Below are 19,047 nucleotides of genomic sequence, written 5' to 3'. Positions count from 1 at the left end.
AATGCAGTCTGGCGTGGGGAGGCAAGGACTTACCTCCACCAAACTTGGACTGAAGAGTCACTGGACTGTGTGGGTCACTTGGACACAGTTGCAGGATCAGCGTTACAGAGTTGCAGTAGTCGTCTTTGCTACTATGTTGCAGTTTTGCAGGCTTCTAGCGCGGTCAGCAGTCGATTCCTTGGTAGAAGGTGAAGAGAGAGATGCAGAGGAACTCGGATGAGCTCTTGCATTCGTTATCTAAAGTTTCCCCAGAGACAGAGACCCTAAATAGCCAGAAAAGAGGGTTTGGGTACCTAGGAGAGAGGATAGGCTAGCAACACCTGAAGGAGCCTATCAGAAGGAGTCTCTGACGTCACCTGGTGGCACTGGCCACTCAGAGCAGTCCAGTGTGCCAGCAGCACCTTTGTTTCCAAGATGGCAGAGGTCTGGAGCACACTGGAGGAGCTCTGGACACCTCCCAGGGGAGGTGCAGGTCAGGGGAGTGGTCACTCCCCTTTCCTTTGTCCAGTTTCGCGCCAGAGCAGGGCTAAGGGGTCCCCTGAACCGGTGTAGACTGGCTTATGCAGAATTGGGCACATCTGTGCCCAAGAAAGCATTTCCAGAGGCTGGGGGAGGCTACTCCTCCGCTGCCTTCACACCATTTTCCAAAGGGAGAGGGTGTAACACCCTCTCTCAGAGGAAGTCCTTTGTTCTGCCATCCTGGGCCAGGCCTGGCTGGACCCCAGGAGGGCAGAAGCCTGTCTGAGGGGTTGGCAGCAGCAGCAGCTGCAGTGAAACCCCAGAAAAGACAGTTTGGCAGTACCAGGGTCTGTGCTACAGACCACTGGGATCATGGGATTGTGCCAACTATGCCAGGATGGCATAGATGGGGCAATTCCATGATCATAGACATGTTACATGGCCATATTCGGAGTTACCATTGTGAAGCTACATATAGATAGTGACCTATATGTAGTGCACGCGTGTAATGGTGTCCCCGCACTCACAAAGTCCGGGGAATTGGCCCTGAACAATGTGGGGGCACCTTGGCTAGTGCCAGGGCGCCCTCACACTAAGTAACTTTGCACCTAACCTTTACCAGGTAAAGGTTAGACATATAGGTGACTTATAAGTTACTTAAGTGCAGTGTAAAATGGCTGTGAAATAACGTGTGTGTTATTTCACTCAGGCTGCAGTGGCAGGCCTGTGTAAGAATTGTCAGAGCTCCCTATGGGTGGCAAAAGAAATGCTGCAGCCCACAGGGATCTCCTGGAACCCCAATACCCTGGGTACCTCAGTACCATATACTAGGGAATTATAAGGGTGTTCCAGTAAGCCAATGTAAATTGGTAAAATTGGTCACTAGCCTGTTAGTGACAATTTGGAAAGAAATGAGAGAGCATAACCACTGAGGTTCTGGTTAGCAGAGCCTCAGTGAGACAGTTAGTCACTACACAGGTAACACATTCAGGCACACTTATGAGCACTGGGGCCCTGGATGACAGGGTCCCAGTGACACATACAACTAAAACAACATATATACAGTGAAAAATGGGGGTAACATGTCAGGCAAGATGGTACTTTCCTACACTACACACAACCTTACAAATATGGATATCTACAAGACTTTAAGACTGGAGTCTGAAACTCACAAACTAGGCAGCCCACACAACCCTAACCTCTAGATGTTGCTAGAGAAGCAAAGTCACATTGCATCTAAAACATATAACCTACTATCTTCCCCCACACAACATCTGACAAAACACATGGTCAAAAATTGAACTATTTTGTCATGGACTGAACTGTTCCAGTCCCATGCAGTGGTCAATGCATTTGGTCCACCAGTGGAGCCTCAGACACTTTCCAGGCCCTAGCAATTTCCCTCTTAGCTACCACCAGTCCCAACCAGATAAGCACCTACCGGCTTGTGGCCCCCAGATTGTCCATGATATGGAGAAGTATCAACTTGAGGTCTTGGGGAATGGCCCAATCCAGAACCCTCTCGAGGTGACCCAACACTCCCTCCCAAAAGCGGCTCAATCTTGGGCAGTACCAAAATGTGTGTGGTAAGTCACTGTGCGGATCATCACACCGCAAGCAGTTCCCCGCAGGGATCAGCCCTATGCGATGTAGCCGGGCCCTCGTGAGGTAAGTTCTGTGGAGTATCTTCAGATGTATTTAAAAAAAATTGTTAGGTATGACCACCTCCTTCCAGTCCTCATCCTCAAGGGGGCCTAACTCCCCTTCCCATGCCCTTCCAACCCCCTCCATCATCTCAGGGAGGTTCCCTAGCAGCATTTTGTATATGTCAGATACTTTGTGTTCTTTGAGATTTATAAGAAGGATCTTAGCCTCCATCAAGGAGAACTCAGGGAAGTCCACTGTTGCCTGCAAGGTGGGAAGAAGAGCATGACGAAGCTGCAGGTACTAGAAGAATTGAGTACGATGTAGGTTGTACTCCTCCGGCATGACTTAAGCGTCCCTGTATGGAGCACATCCAACAACTTAGAGATGCCTATGATATCCCAAGCAGAGAAGCTCTTCAGGGACGTAACCTGTGGGGGTCTGTGGGAGTCAAGCACCCTTCCACAACAGGGTCTCCAGTTTAAGGCAATCCATCCATCCATCCTATTCTTTTCATGGCCATACTCCAGACCTCGAGAACCACCAACATGGCTGGCGGACGTGTCCTAGGGATCTTCCCTCCATACAGCAAGAGAGGAAGGTCCCGGTCTCCCAGTATCCCTCAGCCACATACGCCAGGTCCTGGAAGCTGTTAAACCCCCACTCATTCATGATGATTCAGTGGGCTTCCCAGTAGTAGAGGACTATATCATTCAAAGAAGCGAGTTGCTTTGTCTGTAAGGTGTACCTCCAAGCATTTCAAGCCTACAGGGAGCAAAGGATTCCCCGTTTCCCAAGGCAATTCCATCGGGCAGGGATGTAGGAGGCTGGCCTGGTTTGCAGTGGGTACCAAAGGTACTTACACCTTATACCAGGTCCAGTTATCTCTTATTAGTGAAATGTAGTCAGTGTTTAGAAGCCAGGCTGTCTAGAGGTAGCTGTAGGCAGAGCAGCCAAGGCTGAACTAGGAGACATGCAAAGCTCTTGCAATACCACTGTAGTCACACAGTACTCACACACAAGTAAGACAGTACTCAGTGTTACAAAAATAAAGGTACTTTATTTTGGTGACACAAATGCCAAAAGTACCTTAGAGACTATACTCCCTTAGGAGGTAACTAATATACACAAGATATACACTAATAACCCAAAACAGGTAAGTACACAGTCAGAAAACAGTGCAAATAGTGAAAATCAAAATAGGTTGCAATGGGCCTAGGGGGAACAAACCATATACTAAAATAGTGGAATGCAAAAGTCGGGTTCCCACCTAGGCAAGTGTAGTTTGTAGAGGGGCGCTGGGAGTGTAAGAAAATACCAAAGGTAAGTAATAGACCCCACCCCAGAGCCCAGGAAAACAGGAGTAAATCACAGTAAGTTTCCTGAAACACACAAGAAGTTGTGATAGAAGATTATGCAAGATCCAGAAGAGACTAAAAGACACTAATGATGGATTCCTGGACCTGAAGACCTGTGGAAGAAGGGGACCAAGTCCAAGAAGCACTGAAGAGTCCAGGGAAAACAGGAGCCCCTGATGAAGGTGCAAAAGAAGAACCACCATTGAGAAGACAAAGTCAGTTATGCACCAAAGAAGAGAGATGCGGGCTCCTGGTTGGTGCAGAAGATGTCCCATGCTGGATAGATGATTGCAGTCTGGTTTGCATTGCTGTATTCTGCCAACATGCCTTGGCACACGCAGAGTTCGCGGTTAGCGGAAAATGGCGCTGCCTGGGACCAAGAGGGACCTGGTGGCCTCTACCCAGGAGGGGGAGGCAGAGGGGGCTCTCACCAACTCAGAGAGCCCCCAGAAGACCAGGCAGCGCGCACAGGAATCCCACAGCCTGGGGACAAAGGAGCTGCAAGTGGAGGCCCATGCAGCATGACACAAAGGATTCCCACGCAGCCGGAGAAACACTCAGGAAGCTCTGCATCACAGGATTGGGTGCTGAGGGCCTACGCTATGCTGTGCATGAAGAACTTCTTGGAAGGTTGCACACAAGCCTTGGCAACTGCAAGTCACGCGGTGCAAGGGGGCACTGTCTTGCATGGGGAGGCAAGCTCTTACCTCCACCAAAGTTGGACAGCTGGACGTTGGGACTGGCAGGGTCACTTTAGTCCACCACTCGTGATGCTGGATCCAGCCTGTTGTCTGGAGAGGGGACCAAAGCCACTGGTCGTCGCTGCAGAGAGGTGCCGGCTGAAGCAGGGAAGTGACTCCGTCACTCCACAGGAGATTCCTTTGGTTCTTCTGGTGCAGGCAGAAGACAGGCAGTACCCTAAGGAGGCACCACCTGGAAACTGTTGCTGTTGCTGGCAGGAGCTGAAGTTATAATGTTGCAGAAGTTGACTTTGCTTCTTTGTTGCAGTTTGTAGAGTTCCTGGAGGGTTCAGATGTGGTTCCATCAGTAGAAGATGAATTAAAGGATTCAGAGGAGTCCTGCTGGATTCTTGCAATCCAAGTCTGAAGAAACACCCAGAGAGGAGACCCTAAATAGCCCTGAAATGGGAATTGGTCACCTAACCAGGTAAGCACCTATCAGGGAGGTCTCTGACATCACCTGCTGGCACTGGCCACTCAGGTGCTCCCAGAGTGCCCCATCACATTGGAATCCAAGATGGCAAAACCCAGGGACACTCTGGAAGAGCTCTGGACACCACCCCTGGGGGACATACTGACACGTAGGCCACAAACCATAAGCACTGGGGTCCTGGCTGGTAGGATCCCAGTGACACAGTCAAACACACTGACAAACAGGCCAAAAATGGTGGTTACCATGCTAGAAAGAGGCTACTTTCTCACAGGGGGAGCAATTGTTGATTTGCAGGCATGTATCTGTAGGCCAAAGCAGGTTCCGAAAATGTCCAAGATCTGGAAAGCCCTGGGTCCAAAAGTCGCTGGGTCATCCAGAAACAGGAGGATATTGTCAGCATAAAGCTCAATTATATCCCCAACATCTGTCGATCACTCAAAGCCCCGCTAAAGTGTGTCAACCCTTACCCAGGCTGCCACCAATTCAATTACCAATGCAAAAATCCAGTGTGTCAAAGGACAACCCTAGCGGGTGCCTCGCTCTGCCGGAAACCACTCCAACACCATGCCTCAATCTTGTACTGAGGCCATCAGACCAGTATAGAGATGGCGCACTTAACTCAGAAATTTTCGGCCAAATCCAACCAATCAGTGGAAAGGAAGGCTGTATGGCATTAATAGGTTTTGCTCAAGGCGATAGCGTTGTGAGCTCTTTGGAGGTTATGCTGGGTCACCCAGTGGGGCATGAACCCGGGTTGATCAGGGTGCACCAGATGGAGGATAACTCCAAGTAGAGAAGTGGCAAGCATTTTAGCCTTTATATTCGCCTCCACATTGAGGAGCGATATTGGTCTGAAATCCTCAAAATGTGTACCCTCCGTGCCACTCTTTGGCAACACTACAGTTTCAGTGGTATGGAGATTGAGGGATAGTACACCTTCCTCCATGGCCTCATAGAAAGTCTCCAGCAGGAGTAGGCCGGTCTTGCCACACTAGGCACCAGAGTTCAGCTGGCAAAGCCATTAGGGCCCAGTACCTTACCTCCATTAAGATGAGCCATGGCTGCCTGCAGCTCCTCATCTCTGACATCAGCCTCCAGTGGCTCACTCTCCTCCAGAGTCAGTCGTGGCATTGATAAGTCCGATCCGAATTGGAGTAGATCTTCACAGGGGCTCTCGGGTCCGTGCTGTCCAAAAAGTGGTAATATTTGCCGAATGCCTCCACAATGGGTTTGCCCCCGATCACCTGGGATTTGTGATCCACCAATACGTAGGCCACTGGGCCCCCGCCTCTCTCAGAGTACACAACCAGTGCAATGTTTTGCTGGCCATGTCGTCCCATTGGTAGATTCTACTATGGGTGGCTAGCCACACTGCTATCGCCTCCTGTGTGAGTTCCTGGCAGAGCACTATTTGCGTGAGTTTCGTAAAACAGATTCTTGCTGTGTGAGCAAGTGCTGACTCTCCAAGGGCAGTATACGGTCTTCAAGGTCCGCGACGCTCTGTCTGGCCCTGTCTCTCTGGCCTTTAGAGTTGCTAATAAGGCACCCCTCCACCGTGGCCTTCTGAGCTTCCCACAGGGTACCCCTGGAGGTCATTGAACCCCTGTTATCCTCCTGGAATTGCTGGCAGGCCTGCTGGCACAACTCCCTAACGTCTTCCTCCCATAAATACCAGCTGTCTTTACGCATCTCATTCCCTTTCTCTCTGTGTTCCATGCCAGCTCCATCACCTCCGGTGGGTGATCTGAGAGGCCCCGGGCCATCAATTGTACCTCACGGAGTCGGTGGCTTACCCGGGCAGGCACAAAGAAGTAGTGCAAACTGGAAAAGGAGCGATGTGCTCCTGTTTAAAAGGTGTATCTCCTCTCCCTGGATGGTGTGCCCTCCACATATCTGTCAGGTTCAATTTTTATAGAAGGCTATAAATATTGGTTGAAGTCTATTCACTTGAAAAGTGTGTGGAAAAAAAATGGACAAATATGGGGGAAGGAAGCTTTATTTTGAGCATGCCTGATTCCTGTTCAAATTATTTTTTTTAATGAAACTGTACAACAGACAAGTTGTTTAGGCTTAGCAAAGATTAAGGAATTGAATGCGCCCAGTATTCCTGCCCCTGCAAAATGTTTTAAATGGTAAAAGTTTAAAAATGCAATGGAAGATCAGCTCGATGAATGGGTCCAAAATGGCACGTTTAATGCTTCACTGTCACGGCCTGGTGGGTGGCTGTTGTGGCCAATAGATACCAACGGGTGTCATAAATGTTTTATAAACTCCACAGGGGTTTTAGAACAAGTAGGCAAGACCCTTGCTATGTGTCATCTGAACATGGGAAACTATGCCAGCAATGGTTGAAAAGTTCCTCACCAGATGCTGTTAGAAAACACCTCAGTCTCCTGTCCAATAACGCTGACTTACAGGATTTCCTGTTAGGCCCCAGAAAACAATGCAGAAAGCGCTTCTTATATGAGTCTATAATGAAATTTGGAAGCTTTCTCAACAAGAAGCTGCTGCACGGTTACAAAAAATTGATCAGGAAAATTTACAGAAGGCATTAGCTGTTGTAGATAGCAGGATTAAAACCCTCTCTGACCGGAAATACACCTTAAACAACATAGTCCCATATTTATACTTTTTTAGTGCCATATTTGTGCTGCTTTTTGATGCAAAAGCGGCACAAACGTACAAAATACAATGATATTTTGTAAGTTTGCACCACTTTTGTGTCAAAAAATGACACAAATGCTGTGCTAAAAAAGTAATAATATGGGCCGTAGTTTCTTCTGCAATAGACATATTACAAAGTAATATGTTGTCTTTACACCATGGACAGAGTCAACTAAGATCCATTATGCAGTTGGGATGGACACTACAAACACTAAAGGCAGGTCGCCTTCCCTGGCAACACGTTAGCACAAGGGATATATTTTCCACATTTAATTTAACGCAATAACAACAACTAATGGCTAAGAAGGAAGCGACTTATGTCATGTTAAAGAATGAAAGGTTAGAAAGTTGACTTTTACTATGGCTGAAATACCATCTGCTGAGTGGTTAATACACAGGTTCATTAATCTGCCTATTTCAGCACTTCAATTCAAGTGCTTCTTAAAACACATTCCAGTAGGCAGATATGAAAGGCTAGGAGATAGTTACATCCATGAGGTGTGGGAGCTAACCTTCTCGTACAAATGTCTCAGTGGCATGAAGGAGGTCTTTCTTAGCGGTAGTGAATGCAAGACTTCTGAAAGCCCTTCAGTTGTTTGTAAACAGCTGTCCTTGCACGGGACGTGTAACGCTTTGGCAGCGAACTTGGCTTGTTATCTGAAGGGAGTTCCAGTCCCCTTGATGAGACCTGCGTTCCAGGTGCTCTCAAATGACAGCTATGTCCTCCTCAATAGTGAAAACTGTTGTGGGATGCGAGCTGGAATAGTCTATATTGTTTCGTCTCTAAGATTGTTACATGCTGCGGGAACGTACTTTTTCCTCCCACAAGACTGAGATTTGGCCCCATATCGCTACTTCAAGTGTTAATTTTGACAAGCTGAGCAGACTGAAGGCTTTATTGTTTTGAAAATCATTTGGCGCTGACATCTGCACGCGAGACCTATGCGCTTCGGGTGACAAGGTCATCAGCAGAGATGCAGTCCCTTTTAAGTACTAACTTTCCGGTACACTTTGGTGAGCTCATGGGATGAATATTTAAAGCGTCCAGTACTACTGGAATTGCAAATTTCTTTAAGGCTGTTGGTTCATCGTTTTCATTCACACGTTCTCCTCTATATTCTGTTTAATACCATCAGCCATCCACTCAATATTCTCCAGTATTTCAGGGGATTTCTGATATCTTTGGCTATAATAGGTGGCATCTTGCTATTGCTACTTTTTCTGCGCAATGCCTGTCCCGCCGCAACAAGGAGGACTGAAAGTGCTCCCACTAGCGCAGCTGTGTCGTGAACGCATGATGCAGTACTTTGGAGCAACACTCCTGGAGCAATTGGAGTGTGACTGGTCTCTGTCATTCAGACCAGTTTTGCATTGTGTGCAGCCCGTGTTTCAGTGCCTCTGGTGCTTGTTCGAACATGCACTGAAAGTTTGTCTTTCAAAGCAGCGCTTGCTTTCATTGGATGCTGATCTGTTGATGTTCTCGCTGAGGGCTCATTACCAGACATGCGTGTTGAGGGTGCGTTTGCTACGGGAAGCTGCTTATGAGTTGCTCTTTGTGGATGATGCAGCTCTAAACATATTGTTGGGCACATCACGGAATGCCACTGCCTTGGCTGGAGCTCAGGCTTTGGAACACAAATGCTCCTTGGTTTTCCTTGGCGATGAACTTCCTACTTTACCACCTGCCGAAGTGGAACATTTCCTGTCCTCAATTATCCTGTATTCGATTGGCAACTTCCAAAATCACTTTGCCTCTTGAAATTTGGCCCTTTGTTACGCCACAGTTGCCATTTCAAATGATCCTTTTTACACATGCTCAAGTGTCTTTTTAGCTTGTCATTATTGACATTCTTATATATGTTCACACACAAGCTTTATTCGGTCTAGTTTAACCATCAAAGCACTAATTTACAACAATAAAACCACAATCTGTGCATAATAAATATAATATCAAGGATTAAAAAGTTAAAAAAACAGCGATTATACAATAAAATAATAATGTAAATCTCACATGTATCTCCCCTCCTATATGTGAGGAAGAATCATCAATCTTTAGCTTCCTCATTGTTGATTTGATAAAAGTCACATTGAACTTAAAACTATTATATAAAATAATAGTTAAATTAAATAAGTTAAGATCGATGTTCAATTAAGAGCAAGTCACTGTGATTAGGGTCGAGCCTGCGTCGCATGCGCTTGCGCATGCATATCGCTAACAAGACGCTTTAGGCATTAGAAAAGGGCTCGGAGCCCCGTCTACGTCACGTCAGTGTGTTTCATTGGTTTGTGGGCTTGCAGGTTAGAATCTGCTTGCTTTCATTGGAGGAAGGCAGGCATAAGTCATGCCTTTTCCGGTGGTTATCCCTCCTCGAGCGCAGCAACCAAGTACAGAAAACATGCGAGGCTTGCTGTTTCCCGTCAGGTTTGTGGACTCCTTTTATTCTATTTTCGAGGCCGATCTCGCTTGGCAGAAGTCGAGCGCTTTGCATAATATCGACCCTATTACACAGTTAATTGCACTTTTGCCAGTTACGTACATAATTTCCACTTTTGCCAATAGCTTTCATTATGAGTGAACTGTAGCAGCGCTATCACGCTATTTTTTTCTTTTAAGGTGGCAAGAAAAATCCGGTTGGGATTTTACAACTGGTAATAGCTGTAACTCGTTTTTCTTGGAAACTATGCTTAAATATTATCCCATTCATTTTTTTTCCCCTTCATGTTTTTTCGCTGCCTTCACTGGAACTGTTTGGTACATACCGGATTTGTTCCTGTATCCGTGTGTGCAGGCATGCATTCAGTAACGCAATCCTTCAACATTCAACAGGAGTGCATCATAAACGGAAAGTGCGGAGCTGGGAGGATTGAGTTAGAGACGCATAAATATTTAGATTTTTTTTTTCTGTTTCCATCCCGGATCAGAGCAGGAGGGGAGAACAGGCTATTTTGCCAAGATTTGGCCGTAGCTAATCTGCATATGAATTGAACAGGGGGCACAGAGGGATGAAAGAGGGTGTAAACAACCATCGAGACCTCACAGTCTCCAGGGGGCCTTTCGCCTCAGTCTCTCCGTTTGGCTGTTTTTCCGGGCACCAACGCTTGCTCCTCACCGCTGTCTACATTCTGTTCCTTTTTCGTTGCTGTGCAACATTTTTTAGGGAAAATGACTTCGTCCGTAGATCCGTCTCTATTTTTTTTTATTTACCTACCAAGATCCTCCCCCGCTTCTACGTCCCTGCACATTTATATTTATTCAATTTTCCTTGCAGATTACAACCACAGCAATTTTGCATGAAAAAGGCAACTCACAGCACAATTTAAGGTGAGTCAGCTTTGGCGTAGTTCGAGCAGGACGACTAGTATATGCTAATACACGCCTTTCTATCTGCAAACCTTACACATGGTTGGCGACAGGTTAAGGGGCGGGGTGAGTATGGATGTGGGGAAAGGAGCTTGATATTTTTCTACAAGTAGGTTCCATTGTTTCCTAGCAGGGGGGCTGAAATCGACGTAATTCACAGTTGCTGACACACTGTGATAGTTATTGCGAGGCAATTAGGTTAAATTAAGGTATGTTACCGGGTATTTGCACGGCCACTGGAATTATGCGGTAGTGCAGAACCAAATTATGCGGTAGGATTGCCTTAATTATGTGGCAAGAAAAAACAAATTTTGCAGCATCGTGTACTACATTTTGTGATAGTATTGCTTCATTATTTTGTTATTTTTATATGTTAGCACCAGCTGGGCAAGGGTTTACATTTTTTGGTATCAGTTTGGTGCCGAAATACGCCATTAAGCAATAGAAAGTTGACCAGTCAAGTGTTCCACTGTGTTGCTGTGTTTTTAGTAACTTTTGAGCCATATGGTCTGGAAATCTGTTTTGTTAACATCTGTAGATTTTGCACTAAATTATGGATTATGTGACAAATGAGGCAAATCCATAATTATGTGGATATCACAGCAGCGCAAAATCGCATATTTCCAGTGCCCTGGATATTTTTTACAATGCAAAATTAACCAAATAATAGCCTTTTGGGCATTTCCTTTGTGAGCAGTTCATTCCTGAACCACCTTTCGGCCCCTAGCTACAAGTAGCCTGGGAAATGGGCCAGAGTTTCCCCACAATGGTGTTACAAAAATGGGAAACTCAGGGTGAAAGTAATTCTGAAGGGGCTACCAACCCAGTCAAAATTAAAAAGGCACTTAAAAAAAAAATAGCTCTAACTCGAACAAATGCAAGACCCGTTGCATTGAAAATGCTTGTTTTTCAAAAGGCGTATGTGCCATGCGGACGCAAGGAACTTGCTGACCGCACAAATTAAAAAGGAGGAACAATCTCTCAGCATCAACCTTAGGGCATCTTTACACGTTCTCAACCCCATATTCCTGCAGGCGGGGCAGAGCCATTTCCGCTGAGCAAGCCCATAAGCAGGACAAATAAACATAAAGTGCACTACACTTGGGTATTGGTCGGTTAGCAAAGTGGAACTCCATGGGCTAGGAAAAGACTTCAAGGGTAGACATCCATACCTGAACCGGACATACAAACTTTTGCTTAGTTGATCGGAAATTAAATCTAGAGAGGGTTCGAAGTGAGGATACCACTTGAAATCGAGAAATTGGGATGTCAACCTACCATATGAAGTGCATAACAGATAGAAAATCGCCGTTTGCGAGTCGCAAACGTGTGTTTGCTATGCAGAAATGCATTTTGCAAGTCGGAACCGACTCGCAAAATGCATTTCCGACTCGCAAATAGGAAGGGGTGTTCCCTTCCTATTTGCGAGTCGCAGTGGTATGCAATTCCATTTGCGACCGCGTACGCGGTCACAAATGGAGTCGCAGTTACCATCCACTTGAAGTGGATGGTAACCCACTCGCAAACTGGAAGGGGTCCCCATGGGACCCCTTCCCCTTTGTGAGTGGACCCACAAATATTTTTTCAGAGCAGGCAGTGGTCCAAGGGACCACTACCTGCCCTGAAAAAATCCGAAACTAAAGGTTTAGTTTTTTTTTTCTAAGTGCAGCTCGTTTTCCTTTAAGGAAAACGGGCTACACTTGCAAAAAAAAAAACTGCTTTATTTAAAAGCAGTCACGGACATGGAGGTCTGCTGTTCCCAGCAGGCCTCCATCCCCGTGAGTGCCCAGAGTCGCTATGGGGGCGCAAATTACGACCCACCTCATTAATATTAATGAGGTGGGTCTTTGCGACACCATAGCGACTCACAGAAGGTGTCTGAGACACCTTTCTGCATAGCAAATTGCGACTTGCAATTTGCGAGTCGCAGGGACTCGCAAATTGCAAGTTGCAATTTGCTTTGTTCCTACATCTGGTCCTCAGTCCCAAAGTATGGAACCAATCCGAAATATATTTGAGCCAAGGGATAGAGAGTACATTCGGTCTATCCAGTAAATCTTGTAGAGACTCCTTGTTTTCAACTAATTTGGGGGTGGTCCAGATACGAACTCAAAAAATATAAGGCCTTAGAGCTAATACATCAGAAATGTGGGAGAACCCTAAGTGCAGAAACACTGGAACCAAGGGAGTACTGCGAGGACATGCCAAAAGAGATCTTACAAAGTTATTTTCCCCCACAGATAATTTCCTAGTTTTAATACAGCCCCAAACCTCTGCGCCGTGGGCCTTCGTTAGGTAAATTTTAATGGCTGAGGAAACATTCTTATATATATGTCTTAGGTTGAGTTTTGGTAGCTTTTATTTGTAATTAGGCTTTGAACCACCTTTGAACCTGCAAAGGGAGGTTGTTGTGTAGCCAGTTTAGTTATAACTTCATACACGTTATTTTAGCGAACTAGACCTGCGGCTGTGCACTTTGGGCTCATCATACGTCTGCATGTTAAAGAGTTTTGCATAAAATTGTAATGCCTGGATCTGACCAGGCGTTAAAATGAGGCACATACAGCACTATATAAGGAAAATTCGCAGAAGGAACATTTGCTACCTCCAGGACAACATGGAAGTTGTACTGCTCCAACTAGGCATATGCCACAGATGTCCGCAACAACAGCTGCTCCCTCAACCTCCACAACAGTTACCCCAAACACCACAACGGCACCCACAAAGGCAACGCAGGAGGCAGGAGAGGATATTTCGACAGAGGGCAACCCTCCATGGCCTCAGGGAGCAAGACATTATCAGGACTTACCGTCTCAACCGGGAGTCCATTCTACGCCTGCTGAACCAGATTGCTCCAGACAACACAGCATGGCTGCAAACTCCCTACAACATACCACCTATCATAAAGCTCCTCACTGTTTTGCATATGCTGGCTTCTGGATCATTTCAGACAATAGGGGCACTAGTGGCTGGTGTCTCCCAGCCATCAATATCTGTTTACCTGCCTAATGCCCCTAGATGCCATCATCTGCCTTACACGCCACCACATCTGCTTCCCAAACACCCAGCAACTACAGCAGGAGACCAAGCAAGGACTCTATCTGATTGCTGGGTTTCCGCTTGCGCTAGGTGCAATGGACTGCACCTATGTGTTACTGGTGCCACCTGCAGCTACGGAACACCTATACAGGAACCACAAACACACACATTCAATAAATGTGCAGGCCATTGTGAACCACCATGGGCTCTTCACCATCAACTCAGCCAAGTACCCCGGCAGCGTCCATGATGCTTACATATTCCGGCACTCCACCATAAATGGGCGGTTCCAGACGGAGAATATGGCATTGGCCTACATGTCGGTAAGTCAACCAACCAAGCAATACATACAGAACACACCAACCCTGTAGGACAAACAACATATACACCACAACAAAGATGCATGGGCATGGGACCACAGACTTACTGGCAACAACACATATGCAACATGCCGCACTACATCACAATGATTGGACATCACAAACGCAGGCACCCGCATGTACTTAACACAGCCACAAACTAACAGCCACACCACGTGAGGGACAGGAAGAGCTATGTACACTTTGCATACAGAATAAGACCACAAACCACTACAAGTGTCCACTGGTTGACTACTAAATATACTTCACACACATTAGACCAAACCATCAATAGCTCCGTCATGTCAGTGGCCTATTGCATGAGCATGTAAAGAAAGTCACACCTAGGCACATCCCCACCTCATTCATGGTGTGCAAGACTCAGGCAAAATCCACATCAAATGACACCCAAGTGGTGCCAACCACAACTACATCTCATTTACATATGCCTGACATACCTGTAGGCTGCACATACATCTGTCCAATGTATCAAATTGCACACATCAGAAGACTTTTGTACCTGTCATTATAGAAAATGAGGCAGAATCATGAGAAATGGTGACATAACTACTCAACTGACACTTCACATGCCCCACTTAGCGCCCCATAACACCATCATGCCTACACTGTAGGCTAATAATAGTACACCAGGGCGCAGATTCACTGCTAAATTGGAATGTAAATGAATGCCATAGTAGACCCCTGTAGGTGTATGGGGGACATGACTGGCCATACATGCACTGTACTACGTAACCATACAGAAATATAGCAGGGCCCCCTCCTAAAGTCTGCACTGTGCATGTGTAGTAAGTCTGGCAGAAAATCCAATTACTAAGAAGATAGGACATACACTGGTACCAAATGTGATCATCATGCTAAAATTTGATACACACCCTTGGACACCTGGGCACTCATCATGAGTTTGTTGTCCGGCAGAGGCCGCTTGTTAAACTTCCACCACAGTTAGACCCACAGTTAGACCGCCATTGTGGTCTAAACCCTGCTGGCCCAATCAGGAGTTCACTGCTGGGCCTGTCAGTGGAAACATAATTTTCTGTAAGCCAACCCAGCTCGGAAGCAGCCCAAAACATTGCAGCCAATTTGTAAGTGATCGGGCTGCAATGTGGTGCTGTGGTGGGTGCAGCAGCACTGGTAGCGGTTATTACTCCATCTAATTTGTGCATTGGAAAGAGCTATGTGGGACTTGGCACTGCTCATGTCAAGGGACTTGGCACTGCTCATGTCAAGGGCATGGCCAGTGCAGGAACCTCCGTGGGGCACCTGACACCCCCATTCCGCCAGGCCTTGCATGGCAGTGGAACCGCCATGCAAAGGCTGGCAGATTTGGGAGTCCAAATCCCGAGGCCTACACTGCTTGCAGTGCTGCCCTGGCAGATTAAGACTGCTGGGACTGCCAGGCAGCAGGATATTGGCAACCTGGCAATGTTGGTGGTCCAAACGTGGTGGGCCCACTATGTTCATTATGCGGGGGTTATACTGCCTCGACTGCAGCAGTCCAGCTGCCACTGTGAGTCTGGCATACTTGAGAACACCAGATATGTAATGAGGGCCATGATAGTTGACTAAACCACCATCTGCCACTAAGGCCCGCTATGAGTTCCACTGCATGAGTAATGCCATATGCCTACATCAATGGAATAGGCTGGCTTTGTAGGGCAACTATGCTGACCACACATCTGACACATCATTGTGCTGCAAGGAGGTGGTAGCCTTCATCTAATATGTGGACCCTGCTACTAAAATGGACTACACATAACATGTTATATAAGTGATGAGCACACGTATTGGAATCCTGATGGTCACATACAGGTCCTTGAGTCAGTACCCAAGAATGACATGTACATCAACACAGTCAAATTGAACCATATTACAAGCCCTGGAACATACACAACACCATAAACACCTCTGAGTCACCACTCAAACTGCAACCAACTACTGCCATGGAATGTTCATGGTCCCTCTCAACTCTTCGCTAAATTTCTCCCTCTTATCTTAGCAGCTGACCAAGGTTATGGCATACAGCCGTGGGTCGTGACCCCATTTGCAAATCCAGATATCAATGAACAGCGTGCCTACCATGAAACCCAACGAAAGATACACAATGTGGTGGAGAGGAGCTTTGCCTTTCTCAAATCCCGGTTCAGGTGCTTAGACATGACAGGAGGAAGCCTCATGTATGCACCCTGCTGGTATGCAAGATCATACTGATAGGTGCTATCCTGCACAACATGTGTGTCAGAAACAATATCCCCTGGGATGGACAAGTAAATATCCACAATGAGGAGGAGGATGATGGGGATGAGGACCTTGAGGTGGACCTACCAAATACAGCGGCAGGAGTCCACAGGAGACAGACAATTGTTGAAAATTTTTATACATAGTCAACCAAAAAAGTACTCTGTAAACATCTCAAATAAATTTTGTTCAGCAACACTATTCTTGGTCTCCTCATTGTCAAATACATATATTTTTGGAATGTGAATCTAACCTCGGAGAGTGTGTCAGAAACACAGAAACAACAAGTATGGTACACACATCTTTGGTGATGTAGGGGGTTCTACAGACTCCATCTTACATATCAGTGACGCCCAAATCCCTGGCATGTGACTTCTGAAGGCCAAGATCCATGCACCACTACATATATTGTTACATCATGTGGGCAAAGTGCAATTTTATGAGCCATTCACCAACACAATACCATCTCTAACAGGTAGCATGCAAGGGGGCCACACATAAGGTTGGGGCTGTCAAGAAATAGAGGTAAAGTAATGTCACAACTGAACACTGTCACAGCACTGTGTGAGAGTAGCTTGGCCTCCACCATACATGTGTGTCGGGGGGACACATCATAGGTAACGGTGCTTGTACAGTAATTGCCCTTGGTAATTTGTCAATGTTGGAAGCTGAGCATGCACAATGTGCCCATCGGAACATGAAGGACTGTAAATTATGTATGGCACATACACATTGGCTGGGGAACGGTCAACGGCTTGGCAGTGACAGGAAGCAGCTAGGGGTGTTGAATCCATATACAAACACATCACCGAATGTATGATCTATGATTTACAATGGGAGAATGCATCTGCCAAATAATAGTCTGGCTAGAATGTAGCCAGAGTGTGTGACACCCATCTACATAGGATGCACATCGGTCACACAAATAGGCTTGATTCATACATGCCCACTGCTAATAATGAGAAATACATGTCCACTAATGTATGGGTGTCCATCCTAGCTAGCAACGGATATGCCATTGTCCACAATGATTGACCTGTGTCTGAATGCCTACACAGTATGCCCTATATAACAACATAACACAGCACATAGCAATACAAACCACTCATTGTCACTTATATGACAGATCCATTGCATGGTACCAAACATAACTAACTTGCTTATAAATGTAATGGCCTCCAATATCACAATCATGTGTGTCATGTGTGAACGTGCAGCATTCTCCTATACAGTCAGGGACCACATCACACTGAGTGGGAGTAGACATAGCCATATCATCAGCACCTGGCAAAGGGTGAATACACCACTAAGGAGATTATACACCTCAATATCAGTCAGTCATGGTAAGAGTCAGCTAGGCTGTGGCGTGCTGGGAGAGTTGCTTTGGCATGTTCAATGGTGGATGTGGATGTACAGCTCTGTGATACCCACAAATGAGTGTTGATACTACATGCCATGTCACATGAAGACTACTCAAGTGCTGTGGCATGTGCAATGTCATGTCTGTCTGACACTTATTCCATCTCACTAATATTGCCAAAGGGACATTGACAACTGAGTTGATTGTTGTAGGAGAATAGAATACATCCATATTACACAAGTCACATGTAGTATACTATCCCAGTATCACCTTGCAGTGTTGCTGTAGAAGATGGGTACAAGGTGCTAGCAGACAAAAGACCTAAAGCAATAAAGGACACAAACATACCTCACCAGTCATGGCAGAAGAAAAGGGATAATGACACCAATGTCTACATGTCAAACTGTAACTGATGCAGAGAGGGTGGGCATGTTAGTACATGACCCAGACATTTTTGCCACCACCATACAATGGTAATTGCTCTTTGCATGGTACCAGAACAGAAGACAGTCACATACAATTCAATTTTAACCATATTATTTGTCCAACCTTACGTCACAGCAGCCAGGCAACCCCTAAGCAGGGTGAATATGGACACAACTTTGGACTTCTAAACATCCATACATGTCTGACATGTGTAAGCACACGATCTCTGTACCTGAGAGGGGAAGACTGACATCTCGTACTGCACTGGAATTAATCACAACCAGGTCTGTATGTCCACATTTGTGCCTATCTCCATCCACTTGGGAGTGTGCACAGGCTGGAAATTAGCTATTGTAAATGGTAGAGATACCAGCTCAATAAACCCACGCACCACTGCTCTGACAACATCAACGTATGAGAGTGTCAGATGCTTGATGCACGTGCAGAGGGGGCAGAGTGAAGTGGACCACCATCAACCTCCACTTCCACATGCAACCATGGGTTTGTGTTGCCGCACACAGCAACCATGGGTTTGTGTTGCCTCACACACTCACATAGTGATGTAGATGGGTAGGCCTGCTATCTGTGCTACACTGCAACACAGTAGTACGGCATTGTATGTGACAGTCATGACTGACATGATCGTGACAGATCTGAAAACACAAATGGAGGCAGCCACACATATCCCAAAGATCTCAGCACACACGTACCACCATAATGGGCCAGCCATGGTAATGTAAATGGGTTCACTACAAAAACTGGCCTAGCAGCAACATAATGGCATAGGTGTCACAAAACCTGTGAGAGTATGAATGTACCCATTAAATGTGTGATGTGACTACACAGGCAATAGTTAAAAGGACAACTTCTGTCTATGCGGGGAGATGTTAATGTGAGCTTGCACATCCCCCTGACACAGCAATGTTGTGACATATGACACAAACCACA

General features: G+C 46.2%; 1 long non-coding RNA gene across 1 annotated transcript in view; it reads left to right on the top strand.

The window, feature by feature from the left end:
- Nucleotides 1–9,629: 9,629 nt before the first annotated feature.
- Nucleotides 9,630–19,047, top strand: part of LOC138260772 (uncharacterized) — a 196,104-nt gene continuing 186,686 nt past the window's right edge. The window contains exons 1-2 of the long non-coding RNA XR_011198979.1: nucleotides 9,630–9,720; nucleotides 10,568–10,620. This is a non-coding gene — a long non-coding RNA (uncharacterized lncRNA). The remainder of the gene's footprint in view (nucleotides 9,721–10,567; nucleotides 10,621–19,047) is intronic.

This window comes from Pleurodeles waltl, chromosome 10, assembly GCF_031143425.1.
Source record: "Pleurodeles waltl isolate 20211129_DDA chromosome 10, aPleWal1.hap1.20221129, whole genome shotgun sequence".
NCBI classification, from domain to species: domain Eukaryota; kingdom Metazoa; phylum Chordata; class Amphibia; order Caudata; family Salamandridae; genus Pleurodeles; species Pleurodeles waltl.
The sequence above is the reverse complement of the archived record's forward strand: the minus strand, read 5'-3'. Positions and strand labels throughout refer to the sequence as shown.